This window comes from Bemisia tabaci, chromosome 4 (assembly GCF_918797505.1).
Source record: "Bemisia tabaci chromosome 4, PGI_BMITA_v3".
NCBI lineage: Eukaryota > Metazoa > Arthropoda > Insecta > Hemiptera > Aleyrodidae > Bemisia > Bemisia tabaci.
Genome location: NC_092796.1, coordinates 25,963,956 through 25,979,779, shown reverse-complemented (window position 1 = coordinate 25,979,779; position 15,824 = coordinate 25,963,956). Strand labels below are relative to the sequence as shown.

General features: G+C 40.7%; 1 protein-coding gene across 1 annotated transcript in view; it reads right to left on the bottom strand.

Moving 5' to 3' along the window:
* Window positions 1–3,021, bottom strand: part of Arl4 (ADP ribosylation factor-like 4) — a 122,745-nt gene extending 119,724 nt beyond the window's left edge. Inside the window, exon 1 of the mRNA XM_072299567.1 lies at window positions 2,595–3,021. The gene's annotated coding sequence lies outside the window, so the exon portion shown is untranslated. The remainder of the gene's footprint in view (window positions 1–2,594) is intronic.
* Between the last annotated feature and the right edge of the window lie 12,803 nt (window positions 3,022–15,824).

The following is a 15,824-nucleotide window of genomic DNA, read 5'->3' as shown; positions in this document are numbered from 1 at the left end:
GCAAGCGGCATGCTCGCTTTTCAAGGGCAATTGCAATTGGCGGCGCCTGCGCCTTCGCTCCGACAACCGCCTTCGCGAATCGTATCTCAATTTAAGCCACGCGCCACCCACAGGGCGCAGCCCGTGGGTCAGCGGTCACAGGTTACGCTCATTGGTCAACTCCATGAGGAAGTTACGCGTTTATTAGGGCTTGGAGGATATAGCGAGAGTAATTCCACCGGATGTGACGTCATGAAACACATTAAAATACGTCATATCAGCTTAGTCTACTCAATGACTATGCTTTAACGCGCAAAAGTGGGGGTTTAAGCTTATTGTGAAAATTGCACACTGCATTACCGAAAATAAGTTGATTCAATTTTTTAATATTTTTTTTTTTTTAATATTTTTATTGAAGATGTATGTAGATGTCAATCGGTAAGGATATAGTAATGAGTAGAGGTCAATAAAAATGTAAACGATGTGTCTTGTTTTAAATTCACGCTGAAATGGCAATATTCAGGGTGGTTCAGACCACTCGTGCAAAGCTTTCTTCTCCAGATATTTTCAGTCGTGCGAGATCCCTAAACTTGGAAAATTTACAAAATTGAGGACCTTCCATATCACGTCAGAAAATTTCGAGGGGCTTCAGAACTCGTCCAATTCCGATTTCTGGCGGTCGATTACCTTAAAAAGCATCTTTTTCTTGAGCCTCTACGTCAATTTAGAGATATTGGATTTTTTACAGGCAACAGTGTGAGTGTCCCCTCTGTTGCATGTTCCCTACCTTCAGAGGTCAATATTTCGAGCAGAGGTTGTCGATTTTGGAGTTCTAGCATCGATTATGGGCAAAAAAAATGTCATACTATCTGAATTTAACGGAATAGTTTAAAATTTTCGAAGGGAACCGGAACCCCAACATTTATTGTCACGACCCATTTTTACACACACAAGAAATCTTTGCTTGTTATTTCTGAAATTAAACCGAAGAATCTTTGAAATAAAACGTGTAAAAAGTAAAAAAAAATCATCGTAAAAAACCATGTAAGGTGATATAATAAATATAAAAAAAGAAAACGTCAGTACCTACCTCATCGTAATTTTGCACCGAGACAAAATCTCTCTCTGACATAACATCTACTTTACGGCGTGCATCCATCAATCGAAAGTGTTGATTCCTTCACGACTAAAAGGATAATACAATCCGATGGTATCAGATTGAACTTTGTGAGACCCACTCAATTGAACAAATGATCTTCATAAAACGGATATTGCCGCTTTTCGTTACGAAATGTGAGGACTCAACAATGAGGATAGTACTAAATAGGTGTTTTCGACCCTGACACGACAACCAAGTCCTAAAGTGATCGTGCTTACTGTTTTATCTTCGATCAAACCTGGCATGGGTGAAGAAGGATGAATCAGTGTTTCGGGTTTTTTTGTTGAAATGAAAGAATCCTCTTTCGAAACCATAAGTATCGATGTGAGGTTCTGAGAGCTTTAAGAGGCAAGGCTGAAAATTCTTCTCGTTCCAAGCGGTTTGTCACCGAGGAAATTTCGAGAAACATGATACGGTCATATGATATTATTTCAATTTTATTAATTCTCTCGGTTTTTAATGTGTTACGTCAAGATAATTTCTAAGTGGAACAGAGGTATCAACAACGTAACAAGGACTTTGGACACGCCGATAAAAGTTTTTCCACATTAGTTTGTTAAACACCAGAATAAAAAAGAATTATTGCCAGAGCATTCCTCTCCAATAACTTCGGTGGCCGAGGAAGCTTTTTTCGTTGTGGTATGGTAATGATAGTGAGGGTGGCGCTGGTATAATAGTTGTGATATTTGGTGGGAAACATGCTCTAATTTTGTGGTTTATGCATACTGACTTGTACCTTATAGTACCAGTACATTTTTTACAGCAGAAAAACAAGGAGAGAAAAAGGGAAATTAGGCTAAAATACAACACTAAAACACCTGGAGACGTTTCGACTCAAAACTGAGTCATTTTCAGTCGAAATAATACAACAAAAATTAAAAAATATCGCTCTATCGGTTTTTATTGTATTATTCCGACTGAAAAAGACTCAGTTTTGAGTCGAAACATCTCGGGTATTTTATTGTATTTTAGCCTTGTTCCCCGTTTCCCCCCTTGTTTTTCTCCTGCTACCATTGTCTCGGGCTGCTCCATAAAAATGTATATCTATCTACTTTTAATGGAATCATTAGCGTGGCGTGCTTTGCGATACATCGATTGATCTGTCATTTAAACCTATGGAGAATGATCGACAAACAGGGTGTTCGTAGCGAACACCTTAATATCCCATTCTTAACCATAGCTTTAAATGGGGAGATGTCGATAATTGATCATTCACGCCTCGCCACTGAATGGAACGCACTACTTACCTACGGCAATATTTAAGTTCACCTCCCAAATGAACGTAGGGGAAAAGATGTAAGCAACGAAGGGATGACAAAAAACAATCGGATGGGACGGAAATACGGAAACAAGCCAAGCAGAGAGTGATGAAACCCACGCAATTTGTGAAACGTTTTCGGCGGTGTAAGACACCAGAACTCTGAAATGGCCCAACTCTAAATGTAAAAAAACTTACCTAAAAACCTGCCGGCAATATCCCATTTTATTGTACACGCATGTGCGCCATGGATGTCACTCGTCTCTCGTTTTAATTTGTTTTCTGCCCAAATAATTTGTTACCGACTTGGCCCGGCCGACTTTTTCCACTTTAATCTCTTATCACTTGGACATGGTTTTGATCTTCGCCGCCTCGAACGAGAAACGGTTGGAATTTTTAAATGAGCACATCATTAGAATATTTTCTCTCCACGCGCACTATTGTATTCATTTACACATATGTCCTTTTCGTGTTCCTCAGCTTCTACCGTAGATAAAAAAGATCAGGTTGTCAACTTCACGCGGTGTGCGTTACGTGAAAATGAGCGTGCTTTACTCGTTGACTTGTACTTTTATGTAACACGTGCCTAGCAATCCACACGTAGCAAGCACTGCCGTGGGTTTGGATGGGAAGCCGTTTTCGTTTTATTCTGAAAGGCAAAAGTCACTAATGCTGCTAACCCTTATTGTTGATGAAATTTCTAAAACGCATGTTTTGATCGCAGTATTTCAAAATTTAAGCGTCTTTTTTTAAGAAAAAGTAGATCAACATTACTATCTGACATTTTTACATGGTATTTTTTACAATTTCATGAAAGTTTAGTAGAATTTTAAGAAAAATTTTTGTTTCTTTTTCCTCAGACAAAAAATAAGCATGGTATGAAACTTTCAACATCACATTTTAGCGGCTCTGGTGCTTGCACTAGAGCTGCTATTCCGGACGGTCCCAGCTGGGGAGTATCAATGCAGCATGTTACATTGTAGAGACCGCGCGTTGGTTGATGGGAATCGGCGCCATTTTCGGCTATGTTCCTTGTCATGACTTTATTTTATTGCATACTGTTTTATTGTTAGTCAATGCTATGTTGTGTATTGTATTTTTGGAATCATGGTGATACAGTCAACAATTCAAAACTTGTTTGTGCTTTTATCTCGTGATGGAAAAAATGTACTTTACGTTCAAAATTTGAAAATTTGAATTTTAAAGTTTTCGCGGTTAAGGAAGCTTTAACCACTGGGTTGGAGCTTCCTAGTCATATTACTTGATATCAGCTGATAGCAAACAAAGGTTACCAGGGAAACCGTAAACGTCTAACAACTATCGTGGCCATTGGGGCGATTATTGAAATGATATCGACTGTATGTCGCCGCTTACGACAGGACATAGCCCTATCTTAACTGTGTAATATATCGCAATTCGATATTGTTTTGATTTTTAAAAGGAGCAATTCATTCATACAGTTCCGATTAGTTTTGGCGAACGGGCCCTTAACCTACGGCAAATTCAGAATTTTCAATTCAGTCTACAACATTTCATTCCGACGTGGCAATAATGATTTATAATGCCCCTAATCCATTAAAATGAATTACAATAGTAATGCCGCATTATAATGTCGTATTATACATCGCAACGATTCATGTCCTACTGATTATTGATTATTGTAAGATGAATTCTGTTTTCTCTGATTGTATGTTTCATACGTGCGAAGCAAGTACGGGTCACTAGAAACGTGGTTCGTACGGGTGGCTGATGAAATTGATCTTCGAATACCTTTTGATGAGCTAGGGAAATGGAACCATCTGCATCTCATGGACAATAAATAGTTGCCGTAATTAAGGTCATCCCGTGATTAAGGTGCCGTGATTTAAGTCATAAATTCTTCATCTAATTCTTGATTCATCTCCAAAATGTCTGCTAAAGCTTTCATGCGCTTCTCCTTGTATGCATGAATGAGCAAATTGGGTATCGAACAAGCGGACACTTTTTGAAAATTTAGATGATTCTGGACAATATCGTACAGAAGTCCACGAGCTGCAGATAGAACCATTACCTCTAGCTCATCAAAAGTTATTCGAAGATCATTCAACAACCTCTTTGACAAGTTGCAAAAACTTTTCGTTAACAATAGTGTCACACGGTACTAGGAATATTTACTATTTAACGAACCTTATATTTCCCTGACTCAGTCCTAAATTATAGAAGTATGCGTTACTTTTCCAGCAATCCAAAAAAACAATTATACAAAAAACCAATACCTACACTTTCAGATATAAAAATGCAAATTTTTTGCAGCCTCGCTAAACGACTTATCAACCAGAGATTTTTTAGGAAGCGGACCTCCAAAGAGCTTTCAAAATTAAAAGTATACAACAAGTGATAATGCCATGTATTCGCCATATCAAAGCGCAATACACATTTATACACCGGCTACGTAAATCTGCTAAGTTACAAAACATGAATCGACAGTTGTCGGATTGTACATCAATGACAAAATGTGTCTAGGCCCTCATTCTTGACTACAACTACTGCCCCCAGAGCCGCTCTCCGACGCCAATGCGTTGGAGCTTCCTGCTTGTTTTAGTTCACAACGGAAAAGTACCTCGTCGAATAATAGTGCATATATATGGAAAGAAAACTTAAACTACGACATCTTGCGGACTAACTCACACAAGTGAATAAGACTGATACAAATAATCAGAACTGGAAATGAGAGTGAGCTTATCATTATAGTTCTTAGATGACAACACCGTGATGAGTAATACATAGATGCAAAATCATGAATTATATTTAATTATTTTGTTTCAACTTTAACACAGTTCATACCGTGGAGCGCTAAATGTCATCTTATCCGTCTATTCGAAAAACGTCCTTTTTTCAGTCGCTCCGAAAACTTCAATTCAACATTTTTGCTACATTGGCAACAAACATCCCGGAGTGCAACGAATCGTTCTTCGTATTCGAGAAACACACATCAATATCGCTCTAAAAAATTCGTTAAACTTAATGACGGACACTATCCATATAGGGTTCGCCTTCAATTTTTTTTACATAGGCAACAAGCACATCGCGAAGCGCGAGTAGTCATTTATTCGAGGAACAGCAATTCTATCGTTCCATGAACTTTGATTGCATCGATATGCGACGTCGTGAGCCTATCGTTTGATATTGTCCTTGATGTCGTGCACAGTGCGATCAGCGTGAAACGCATAGCGCCTACAAGACTGCGTGAATACTTCACGCATTGCAGCAAACACGGTGCGGTCTGCGTGACGCGGCGGCGGATGTTAAAATCATTAATCTACATTTATGTTTGTTCTTTCATAATTTTTTCGTTCATTTTTTATGAGTGGAAGGCCTTGTCCACACAGAGATAGGTTTACAAAACTTAACTTTTGCGCAAATTTCGGGTGAATTTTTGCTAGTAGTGTTGACAGGGCTTTCCCAAAAAATGTGTTCAACACAAGTAAACGCGTCTTATGCATCTCTCCCCCGCTGGCACGTTCATTTGATAGTTTTTACTGATGTTTCGAAGCAAATGAGAAGGGAGCGGAAAAATACAGGCGGCCCATGGGCGGCAAGTAGGTAAATCCGGGCCTACCAAGGATAATGAGAGAACTTGTACATTTTTTAAAATTCATTTTAGTGAACAAAGAGACGTAGGGTTAGCATTGAATATATTCAAAGTGATATATAGTTGCTTCACGGACGATGGAACGTAACTCCATTCCAAGGTTGAAAAATTGACTCAAGCAGTCACATTTTTTCCAAGAACCGGACTGTGCAATTCCTGAGCAAAATTACTAATTTTTGCAAGTGATCTAAGGAAAAATCAGTGCAATCCTCAGGTAAAAATTTTCAATAACGTCTCGGTAAAAAATAATTTGCGAGTGCAAATTTGGCAACGTTGAAATGTAGTCATGCTCCCGCGCCTGGGCAGATTATCGAAAGTGTTATCGAATGTTCGAATGTTTATTATCTACTTTATTATAGCCGATGCGTAAAATTTTTAAAAATTCCCCCCTGGGTCCCTCAAACTTCTCCTCATGAGGCCCCTAAATAGATCTCGGACCGGGTACAAAAAAATCATAAAACTGGCACTTGGTTACCCCGCGAATTTTGATGAACGATTTCTATTCAAAATTGATGTCACGAGAAGAATATACCAAAGGGTATATATATATACCATAGGCGGATCCAGACACCTCAATGGGGGAGGGGGCATAAGGAGGTTCCGTGGACCTTCCCCAGAAAATTTTGGAATGTTTGAAGCATTTAATGTGCAGTTTGAGTCAATTTCGTCATGAATAATTAAAAAATGTAAGCGTCTTTCCTTCTTCTTTCCTGTGTTCCTTCCTAATTTTTCTCCTTTTTTTCCTCCGTATTTTCAGGTGAATGAGAGAGGAGGGGGTGCCTCCAACGCCTATGGAACATACGCAGGACGATCACACAGAATATTTGGTGAAGCCTATATATTCTGTGACGATGAGCACACCGCCATGATATTCTGAAACTACGTTGCATCTCGGCTGCGCTGTGGAAATCCACTCGTGCAGGTAAATGTGCTCGGCTGATCCGGTTGTCTGTATGCACTTGTTACCTGGATTCTCGTTCCCGCCAATACCAACTTCTAGTCGCGCGTGCCTCATTGTATCAAGACTCATTGGCGGGAAATTGAAGGCCGTTCTTCAGGAGGCAGAGAAGTCCCTCTCAAGTTCGAGTTCCTTCACCAGCGACTGCGGCTATACAAAACTCGGCCCAGACGGAGCCCCGACCGCCCCCCCCCCTCCCGGCCTCCTGGCCCCCGCTATTTCTTGTCTCCTTTGAGTCGAGGTGACCAGAGATAGTCTCGTCTAGGATCAGCTTCCAGCAGTTCCAGCCCATAGGCAGCGACGCGTTTTCTGATATTACCTTCTGTAAGGAGCAGATACGTTAAAGAGGTTGAGAAAAAAACACTGTGCACTGTAACACTGAAGTGACCTGAATACTGTATGTAACAAGGGGAGAAATGGTGCTGGGTCCACACCATTTCGCGGGGAAATCAAAGCCAAAAAGTACGATTTTTGGAACTTCTTGGCTTTGATTTCCCCGCACCATTGTGTGGACCCAGCACCATTTCTCCACCTTGTTATAGAGGTTGTTTATATCAGTTATGGGGTATAAACACCAATCTGCAGGCGGATTGTCGAAATCGGTAGACAAAGTGCTAGACAAAAAGGAAAAAGGGGAGCCTTGGAAAAGGAAAGAAGGTGTCCTAAAGAGGAAAATTTTCCGACGCCGAGGGAGCCTCATGCTGCGCCACTAAGAATTGAAGGGTCTGGAGGACAAGGTGCCTAAGCACAGTTTTTAAAAAAAGAGAAGGATTTGCTCCCAAATGCCAATTTTTAAGCATCAGAAAGTTAGTTTGAACATTTATCCCGCCATGAGGATTCATGAAATTTTTAAACTTCAAACACGTATTTCTCGAAATAGCAAAGAACTGCACTTATGCACGTAGGAAAGAACTTCGTGCGTGGGACCCGAAGTTGGGGTCATATGGATCACTGAAGTTTTCGGATCACGTATCTAAAAACTTGAGGTCCAGCTGCCGAAGTTCGGGTCAGACATTTGAAGTACTTCGATCTATACCGAAGGGTTCGGGTCACACATCTGAAGTACTCCGGTACATACCGAAGTGCCTCGATGTCTGACCCGAACTTTGGCAGCTCGACCTCAAGTTTTCGGATGCGTGATCAGAAAACTTCAGAGATCCATATGACCTCAACTTCGGGTCCCATTTTTTTCGAAGTTTTTTCTCCGTGATGCGCTTTGTCCTCCAAGCCTCTCAATTGAGATATTCCAGGAATCCGAGCTGTCTTCAAAGTTCTTCCGGATATTATTCTATCGAAGTGCTCATCGTTGAAAATTGACCTGAATGAAGTCCTCGTAGCCTAGATACGCTTTGAGTTCTCCGCGAATATGGAGGATTCCCGAGTTATGAAATTCTCTGAGGCCGGCGGGCTATTTTCCCTTTCCCCGAGAAAATGAAAACAAATCCGCGCAAAGCACACTATCCTCGGGATATTTCAGGAATGTTGCGGTGCAGCGCAACGGTCAGGACGATCCGGTCGGAGTCGGACCGTCGGACGGTGCAAGCTCTGGGCTTCGCAATGTGTCTGCATTCACAGCCTTTCACTGCGCCCTGCATGTCTGGGACTTTGCTGCCACACCAGGCCCAAAATGCTCATTGTAATTGTTGGTAACACTGGAAAAAAAAACACATTGGATCCAGAGTCCAGACTCTTGAAAACATTGACAAGAAAAAGGATTCTTGATTCAATCAGATTTAAGCTTAAATCAAAAGGAAATCCGCTCAAATTAAGAGGCTTGGTTCTTGATTTAAGCTTAAATCTGATTGAATCGAGAGTATTTTTTCTTATCGATGTTTTTAAGACTCTGGACTCTAGATCCAATGTTTTTTTTTTTCCCCAGTGAACCATATGACAGTCAAGATGAAAGTAATCTTTATTTAAGAGTAAAATTGACCATTTGAACGGTTTTAAATTCCAATTGAAATTATCTGTAATTTAATTTGTTAATCATTTCACCTTTGATTACAGCATAGGCGGATCCCAGGGGAACGGAGGAAAGAAGAAGGAAGGAGGACGCTTATATTTGGTGATGATGATAATTCATGATGTGTTGACTCAAATTGTACATCAACTGCTTTAAAATTTCGAAAATTTTCTGGGGAAACTCCCCCCCCCCCCCCGCCCCACAGTTCGAGGTGTCAGTGTCCGCAAATGGATTACGATAGCTGAGGAACAAAACAGCGTAACTGACGATTCTTGACGAAAATAAGTCGGCGCGGCGACTTGCCGCAATCTACAATATAAAATACGCCAGCGGATGTTTTTGGTTTTTTCCAATCCCGCATATGAGAGCGATAATGACGCTGAAATGTATGAAAAAAATTACAACCGTGACCCCAAAATTACAAAAATGGCGCAGCTTTTTCTGCGTCCTGTAAAATCATCAGTTTGCAGATAAGCGGTACTGCTCATTAGCCATCGATTAGTTTCTGATCCCTCTTCATATCACCTGATGAGAACTCTTTTCAAAATTCCCGAAAACGCGGAACTTGAAACCTATTAATAACCCATACATTTCCAGGCATTCAATTTCCTTACGCATTTCCGTTAGAAATTAACCGCAAAAGATGCTCCGACACAAACTTGTGTATAGCTTCGTCGCAGTGACCCGAGAAATCGCTCGTAAATTAGACAATTAATTATTTGACGTCCGATGGGACGTATTCTAATGCGTTCAGGTGAACGTGGAACGACAAATCAAATGCGTTGCCTCAATAAATTAGCAGAATGCCGGCGCGGCATGCAGCGACGACTGTAGACTGTAGAGGATCGTTGAGCGAAATCTTCTGAGCTGAGGAAAAACGCCCTCTGAACATTCGAATGTTGCCAAATTTACTCTTAGAAAAGACTAATTTTTGAGGGCGCAATTAAGATCATTTTTAATTGAAATTTTCAGACATTTTAGATCAAATTACGAACAAAATTATCTGATAATTTGGAAGAAAAATACTCAAAATTTCCCCAGAAATTCGTGATTTGCCGAAAGACGGTTTGACAACGTCTGGTGGCTCATAAGGCCTTCTTCCTCGGCACGTTAGAGATGGACTCACCGGGGGCACGATCCAGTGTTTTAAGCACCTGTAAGCACGTGGATACGAATGGCGGCGTCTCGCACAGCGTCCGATTGCGAGGAGTCATCAAAAAGAAAGTTAGATCGGTCCCGAAGCTGGACCGAGAAGGGGACAGCCCAAGGATCCGTCATTTACGTAACCACGTGAGAAAACTTCGCATCCTCGTGAATCCACCCGGGAATATTTATGGTCTGAAGTCATGTGGAGACTTAAATGACAGCTCCTCCGGTGCATCACTTCTGCCGCGTTTCCTCGGTCGCTGCGTGTGTAGACGTGTGTTTGCAAATTGAATGTGCTCCTAGGAAGGGAAGAAAAATCAAGCATCGTATATTGATGGCCAAATTGCGAAACCACGTATCTCATTGCGGTGTTTCAAAATTTCCGCTCGTATTTTATTTTGGGTTCCTCCTAGAGGATGGCGCATAGGACGCTCGATGAGAGGTTGGAGGGAGGGATTGAAGCAGAAATGTTAAGGTGCTCAATGCCCCAAGGCAGGGCCGAATTAAGGGGGGTGGCCACATGGGCCACGGCCCATGGCGGCAGATCTATAGGGGGCGGCAAATTTTGCAATTTTTTTTAAATGTAGGTATAAAAAAATCGAATTTAGAAAAAAAATTACAAACGCAAAAAGGCGACAAAATCTCTCATTTCCTTAGAGTATAGTAATTTCTAATTTTGTCGTCTTTCAGTGATACAAGAGAAAGCACCTCTAATTAGTCGAGTTAAAAGAGAAACCAAACACGCAATTTGGCCTGGAACGGCGCGACTTAGAGAGAAATGATGACGAGGACTTGAGATGAAAAGGAGAAGCCCTCGGCGCGGCGATCGGCATGTAACACATATTAGCGCCTACAAGACTGCACGAATACTTCACGCATTGCATCAAACACAGAGCGGTCATTGCGGTCAGCGTGAAACGGATAGCGCCTACAAGAATGCATGAATACCTCATGCATTGCGTCAGACACAGTGCGTTCAGCAGCGGTCAGCGTGAAACTCATAGCGCCTACAAGACTGTCTGAATACTTCGCGCATTGCGCCAAACTCGGTGCGGTCTGCGTGGCGCGGCGGCGGAAGTTAATAGCAGTAACCAGGAAGGTCAGACTTTGGGGGAAAATTTCGATTTTCCGGGCAACCCGAAGTGACCTCGGAAAACTGAGGACATTTCGAAAACAGGAAAAATCTCCCAAGAATCAGTCCCAGGTTGGATGAGGTAATTTCACTATTTTTGACCGACGTAAAAGGCTACGACCATAATCTTTTTTTAAAAATCCCTTGCACATACATAAATCACTTCTTTCGAATAATATTCACCGGAGTCAAAAAATCAGCAGGGAATAGGAGAGAAACGACAACAAAGCCTTCATCTATGTTTCGAGCGAACTTGGAGTCTCGCAGTGTGACCAATTATGGCGGCGAAATTTTGGAGAGTCTTGAAACAATACCAGCATTGGATAATTGCCCGACGTTTCATTATAACTAGCCGAGCGACTCGGCCATACAATAAACAAACACGCTTACAAAAAGTGAAGATCGTTTGATAGGAACGCGTTTAGTATCGCCGTTGCTATGTTTCATTCCTCAAGAAAGGCTCGCGCATTCGCAAGTCCGGCGATAAATCGTATTCCTCCAGGTATTTTTACCGCGACCTTTCGAGGTGTGATTTCTCAGCAGTGTTATTAGACGTCTCATCCTTCAGCATCCTCTGATAGCGGGATTCCATGCGTTTGGCCTTCAAACGCGTCCACCTCATCGCGTCCAGCTTCAGCGTCCTCTCGTCGCGTCGTCGATTGTTGAATCGTCCATCGAATCGACTTGGTCGATATACGTATATCTTAGTAATGATATCTATCGATTGGAGTCATTCGATATCGATTCAATAATCGATCCGCTACTCTTAATTTAATCCCTCTTTTCCTACAGGTAGATTAATCACCGGTATCGAGAGAGTGTGATCGTCCACTATGGCTGTACTACTGCAATCAGTCGGCCTTTGCTGCTCGTTGCTTTCAGCAACGACAAACGTCATTGACGTCTTGAACTTTCATTTGAGCGTAAAAGAGAATTATTGAGTGGTTACGCTTCAAGGGATTGCGCAAAGGATGCGAGGGGAGACAGAATCTATAACTAGCGGTGACGTCAGCGCGTACCAACCTGACGGTGAATACAGTACAATTATATTATAGGGGGGTATTTGATCTCGTCATTTTTACCACCAAAAACTAACAGAGATAAAATCTCAGGATGCACAACGTCTCTTCAGCCTGAGCTCAGCACATCATGATCTCAAAAGTGAAGCAAAAAATATACTCACACCCTACGCATGTACGTAACTATTTTCCACCTAGGAGATATTTTTGAAGTAAATGGACGGATAATTGAAAAGCTCTCTGTTATTTGGATCCTCGCAGTAAAGCCCGCGTTGGCGCCACGCCGCAGGTGAAGTGGCGACGCGGCGACACGACGCGGCGAGTGCCATGTAGTCAAAACGCCTTCAAATGCGTGCGTATGCAACACGGACATCCATGGAGTTCGAATAGTTGCATCCTCGCGTTATTTCTTAATTCGTTTAGTCTCTGTCGCATTCGCGTTCGCGTGCGACACTAACTGAAGCTTTGATTGTCTCTCTTATACCTTTACTTGATTCCAGCGTTGCCTATTGTACCGATGTGGTGAACTAATACTGATTTTTATCGAGACATTGTCAATTTTGTGGATGCTTCGATTGTTTTTTATTTAAATATATAACAACGATACAGTCCCAAAATGTAGGCTGCGGGTTCTACCTTCTCTGATCTAAGAACGGCAAATGCAGCAAAGTATTCAAAAAAAATTCGAGCACGTATCTCAACATTATTTGCATATTTTTTTTTTTTTTTTTTTTTTTTTTTTTTTTTCGCTGAAGAGTTAAGAGTCTAATCTGCAATGTAAATCAATTTTTTTTTTTGCTCTGCGTTCGGATTTTTCTCCTCCTCAAAAATGATTACGTTATTTACTTAAACCATACCCACACTGTAAATCTTGTGAGCACATTGGTCCATTTGAATTTGACCGTTAAATTCTGAAGTGACGGCGGTTACTAGGTACATCGTTGTCATTCCTCTACATAAAATTTAAAGAAAAAAATGAAATTTACGCCGGGTTTTTACACAGAAAATTAGTCAACTTTTAGTAACTAAATTTAACAATTTTCGTAAGAGTTCCTACTTCCGACTGACTAATCAGGTTAAACTATAGAATTACAGATATGATTTTCGATTAAGACAACTGAGGGAACATTCAAAGAGAAAGGAGGCGACCATTTCCGGAATATTTGGTCACGGTGCGGCTAAGCTTTTCAAAGATAATTTTCTTTGAGGATGCTTCGACGTTTTTTTATCAACTGGAGCTTTAGTAATCTGAGATCTTGCGATCGTAAAAAATAAAAGTAGCTCATTTAATCACGGAAGAAAAGACTAGGTAGATAAGACGAGGGTAGGTGAAATATATTCCCGATATTTAGAGAATAAAATGAGAAAATTGACAACGTAATCGCAATTTCAACGCACGTAACGAATTTACAAGCTGATATTCAATCGCCGAGCTCTGAGTAGAATAATTAACTATTGAAAGACGGTACTCTTTGGTGACAGTGTAGTTGAATCCGTCATGGTGAACCTACGCTTTGTCTCAGAAGATTTTGCGGTCTGGCCCATCTATTACCAAGATGAAATCGACGTTTACTAGCCATGCGTTCCTGAATTTCATGATTTCAAGAGCTGATTTTATATTTATATTTTCATACAAACAAATTATTTTAATCACTATAAATTTTAGTCTGCAAATGAGAGGGTTTACATTTACACGGCTCGCGGCTGCGAACCGATTACTGAAAGTTTAAACCGCCCGATAAGACATCGAATTTCGATATATTACATGGTCAAGATAGGGCTATGTCTTGTCGTGTCGGGCTGACATAGTTTCAATAATCGGGCCGCAGGGAAAAATTAAGCTCTCATTTCTGTTTTTCTTTTTCTTAAAACAGTTTGACCATGAAGGAAAAGGAGAATTCTCGAATTTAGGGGTGTCGTTGCGTTTTACTTACGGTAATATACTGGTGACATTTGTGGGGATGTTCTCACTCGTTACAGTCCTGATGAGTGAAGACATCCAGTTCAAGGGGCATTTAATCCTACAGTATCTTTAATTTACAGTGAGGGAATTTTTCAAAGAATTTGCTTGTATTATTAGTCAGTGACTTAAAAATGAACTGAAGGCCTCAGACCGTTGGTTGAGATCCTGATTTCAAAAAATATCTCTGGATGAAAATAAATCGGGTTATTGGTACACGCCGATGAGAACCCGGACTACAGAGAGCATAATGTAATACGTATTCACATCTTGACGCAATCTAGGAGAGAGAGAGACTCTAAAAGACCTTTGAGAGTACACTTTAATGTCTAAAAAGGTATTATAAACCATAAGTGATTAACTATGATCGAAAATAGATTTCAAAAAATCAAAACCATCACCGTATTGATTTCAACGTAAAACTGATACACCTGAGAACTTCAATAAATGGAAAGTTGAAAGAATAAAAATAAAACACTCCCAGGACGGAAAGTGGCCTTTTTGATTTTTAAGAGGGGTAAAAAAAGAAAGACAATTAAGATATTTTCTTGGCGCTGTTCGTAATAACAGGGAGGCGTCTAAAAGTTATGTGAGGCTTCGCGCGAATCACCGCGGACTTGCGCTCATCAAGATGCGCCTTCATTAAACAGAGTATGCAACTTCATCAACGAGGACTCATCACAACGCACCTCTTCGTCAAGCGGCCAGAATACTTATTGCCTATTTTCGTCACGCTGGACATGACTTTCGGCACTAAACTTTGCTGTTCCAGTCCTCATTCATTCACGGTTTGCGAAGATAGACATTGTCTCTGAGACGTGAGCTGTTTACTAATTTTGCTTTTGTCTGATGTGCATTCTTGGTGCGGCTGTACGTGGGGTGTTATTCGCGGCTCTTTGCAATTTTGAGGGGATTTAGAATGTTCATAAAAGTTATGTGTGCTAGTGATGGGTGTGTTTGGTCGTATTTTATTTTACATCTGCACAAAAATGTATTTTAAGCATAATATCCTACATGAGCTTTTCTCTGTCGCGAAGCAAGAGGCGACTTTGTATTGTACTATTTCATGTAAATCATTCAGGAAAAATCACTGTCTTTAGGAGTTGTTCGGAATGTAAGGATTCTCATGACTATTCGGACCACATTTTACAATGTAGAACTAAAATTTCTGCCTCAGTTTAGAGACAACGTATGTACTATTATTTTCCTTGTGCACATAACTGTTTTTAGTTTTAGTTCCTAATTAATTGCAAAATGTGGTCCATTTGAAATTTTCATGACAAAATCGGGGGGGAAACTGTATTGTTACCTGCAATATGCTTGTATGTGTCACCATTTTTGTAATGTAGATGATCAGCGTATGATTTATAATCTTAGCATTCATCGGCTTGGGTTTTGTCATGGTCTTCTGATCAGAATACTTTTTTGTTCTCATGAATTATTCCAACCCCAATAACGATCTTCAAAAGCATCGTTGTTACACACGAGATCAAAATAAAATTGTCCTTAAAATTAAATTCACAATCTCACGAGATCAACCAACCTCCTCCTGTTTGGATAATTAGTTGTCAGACTCAATTCAACACAGCGCAACACACATATATTTAGATAAAATATTC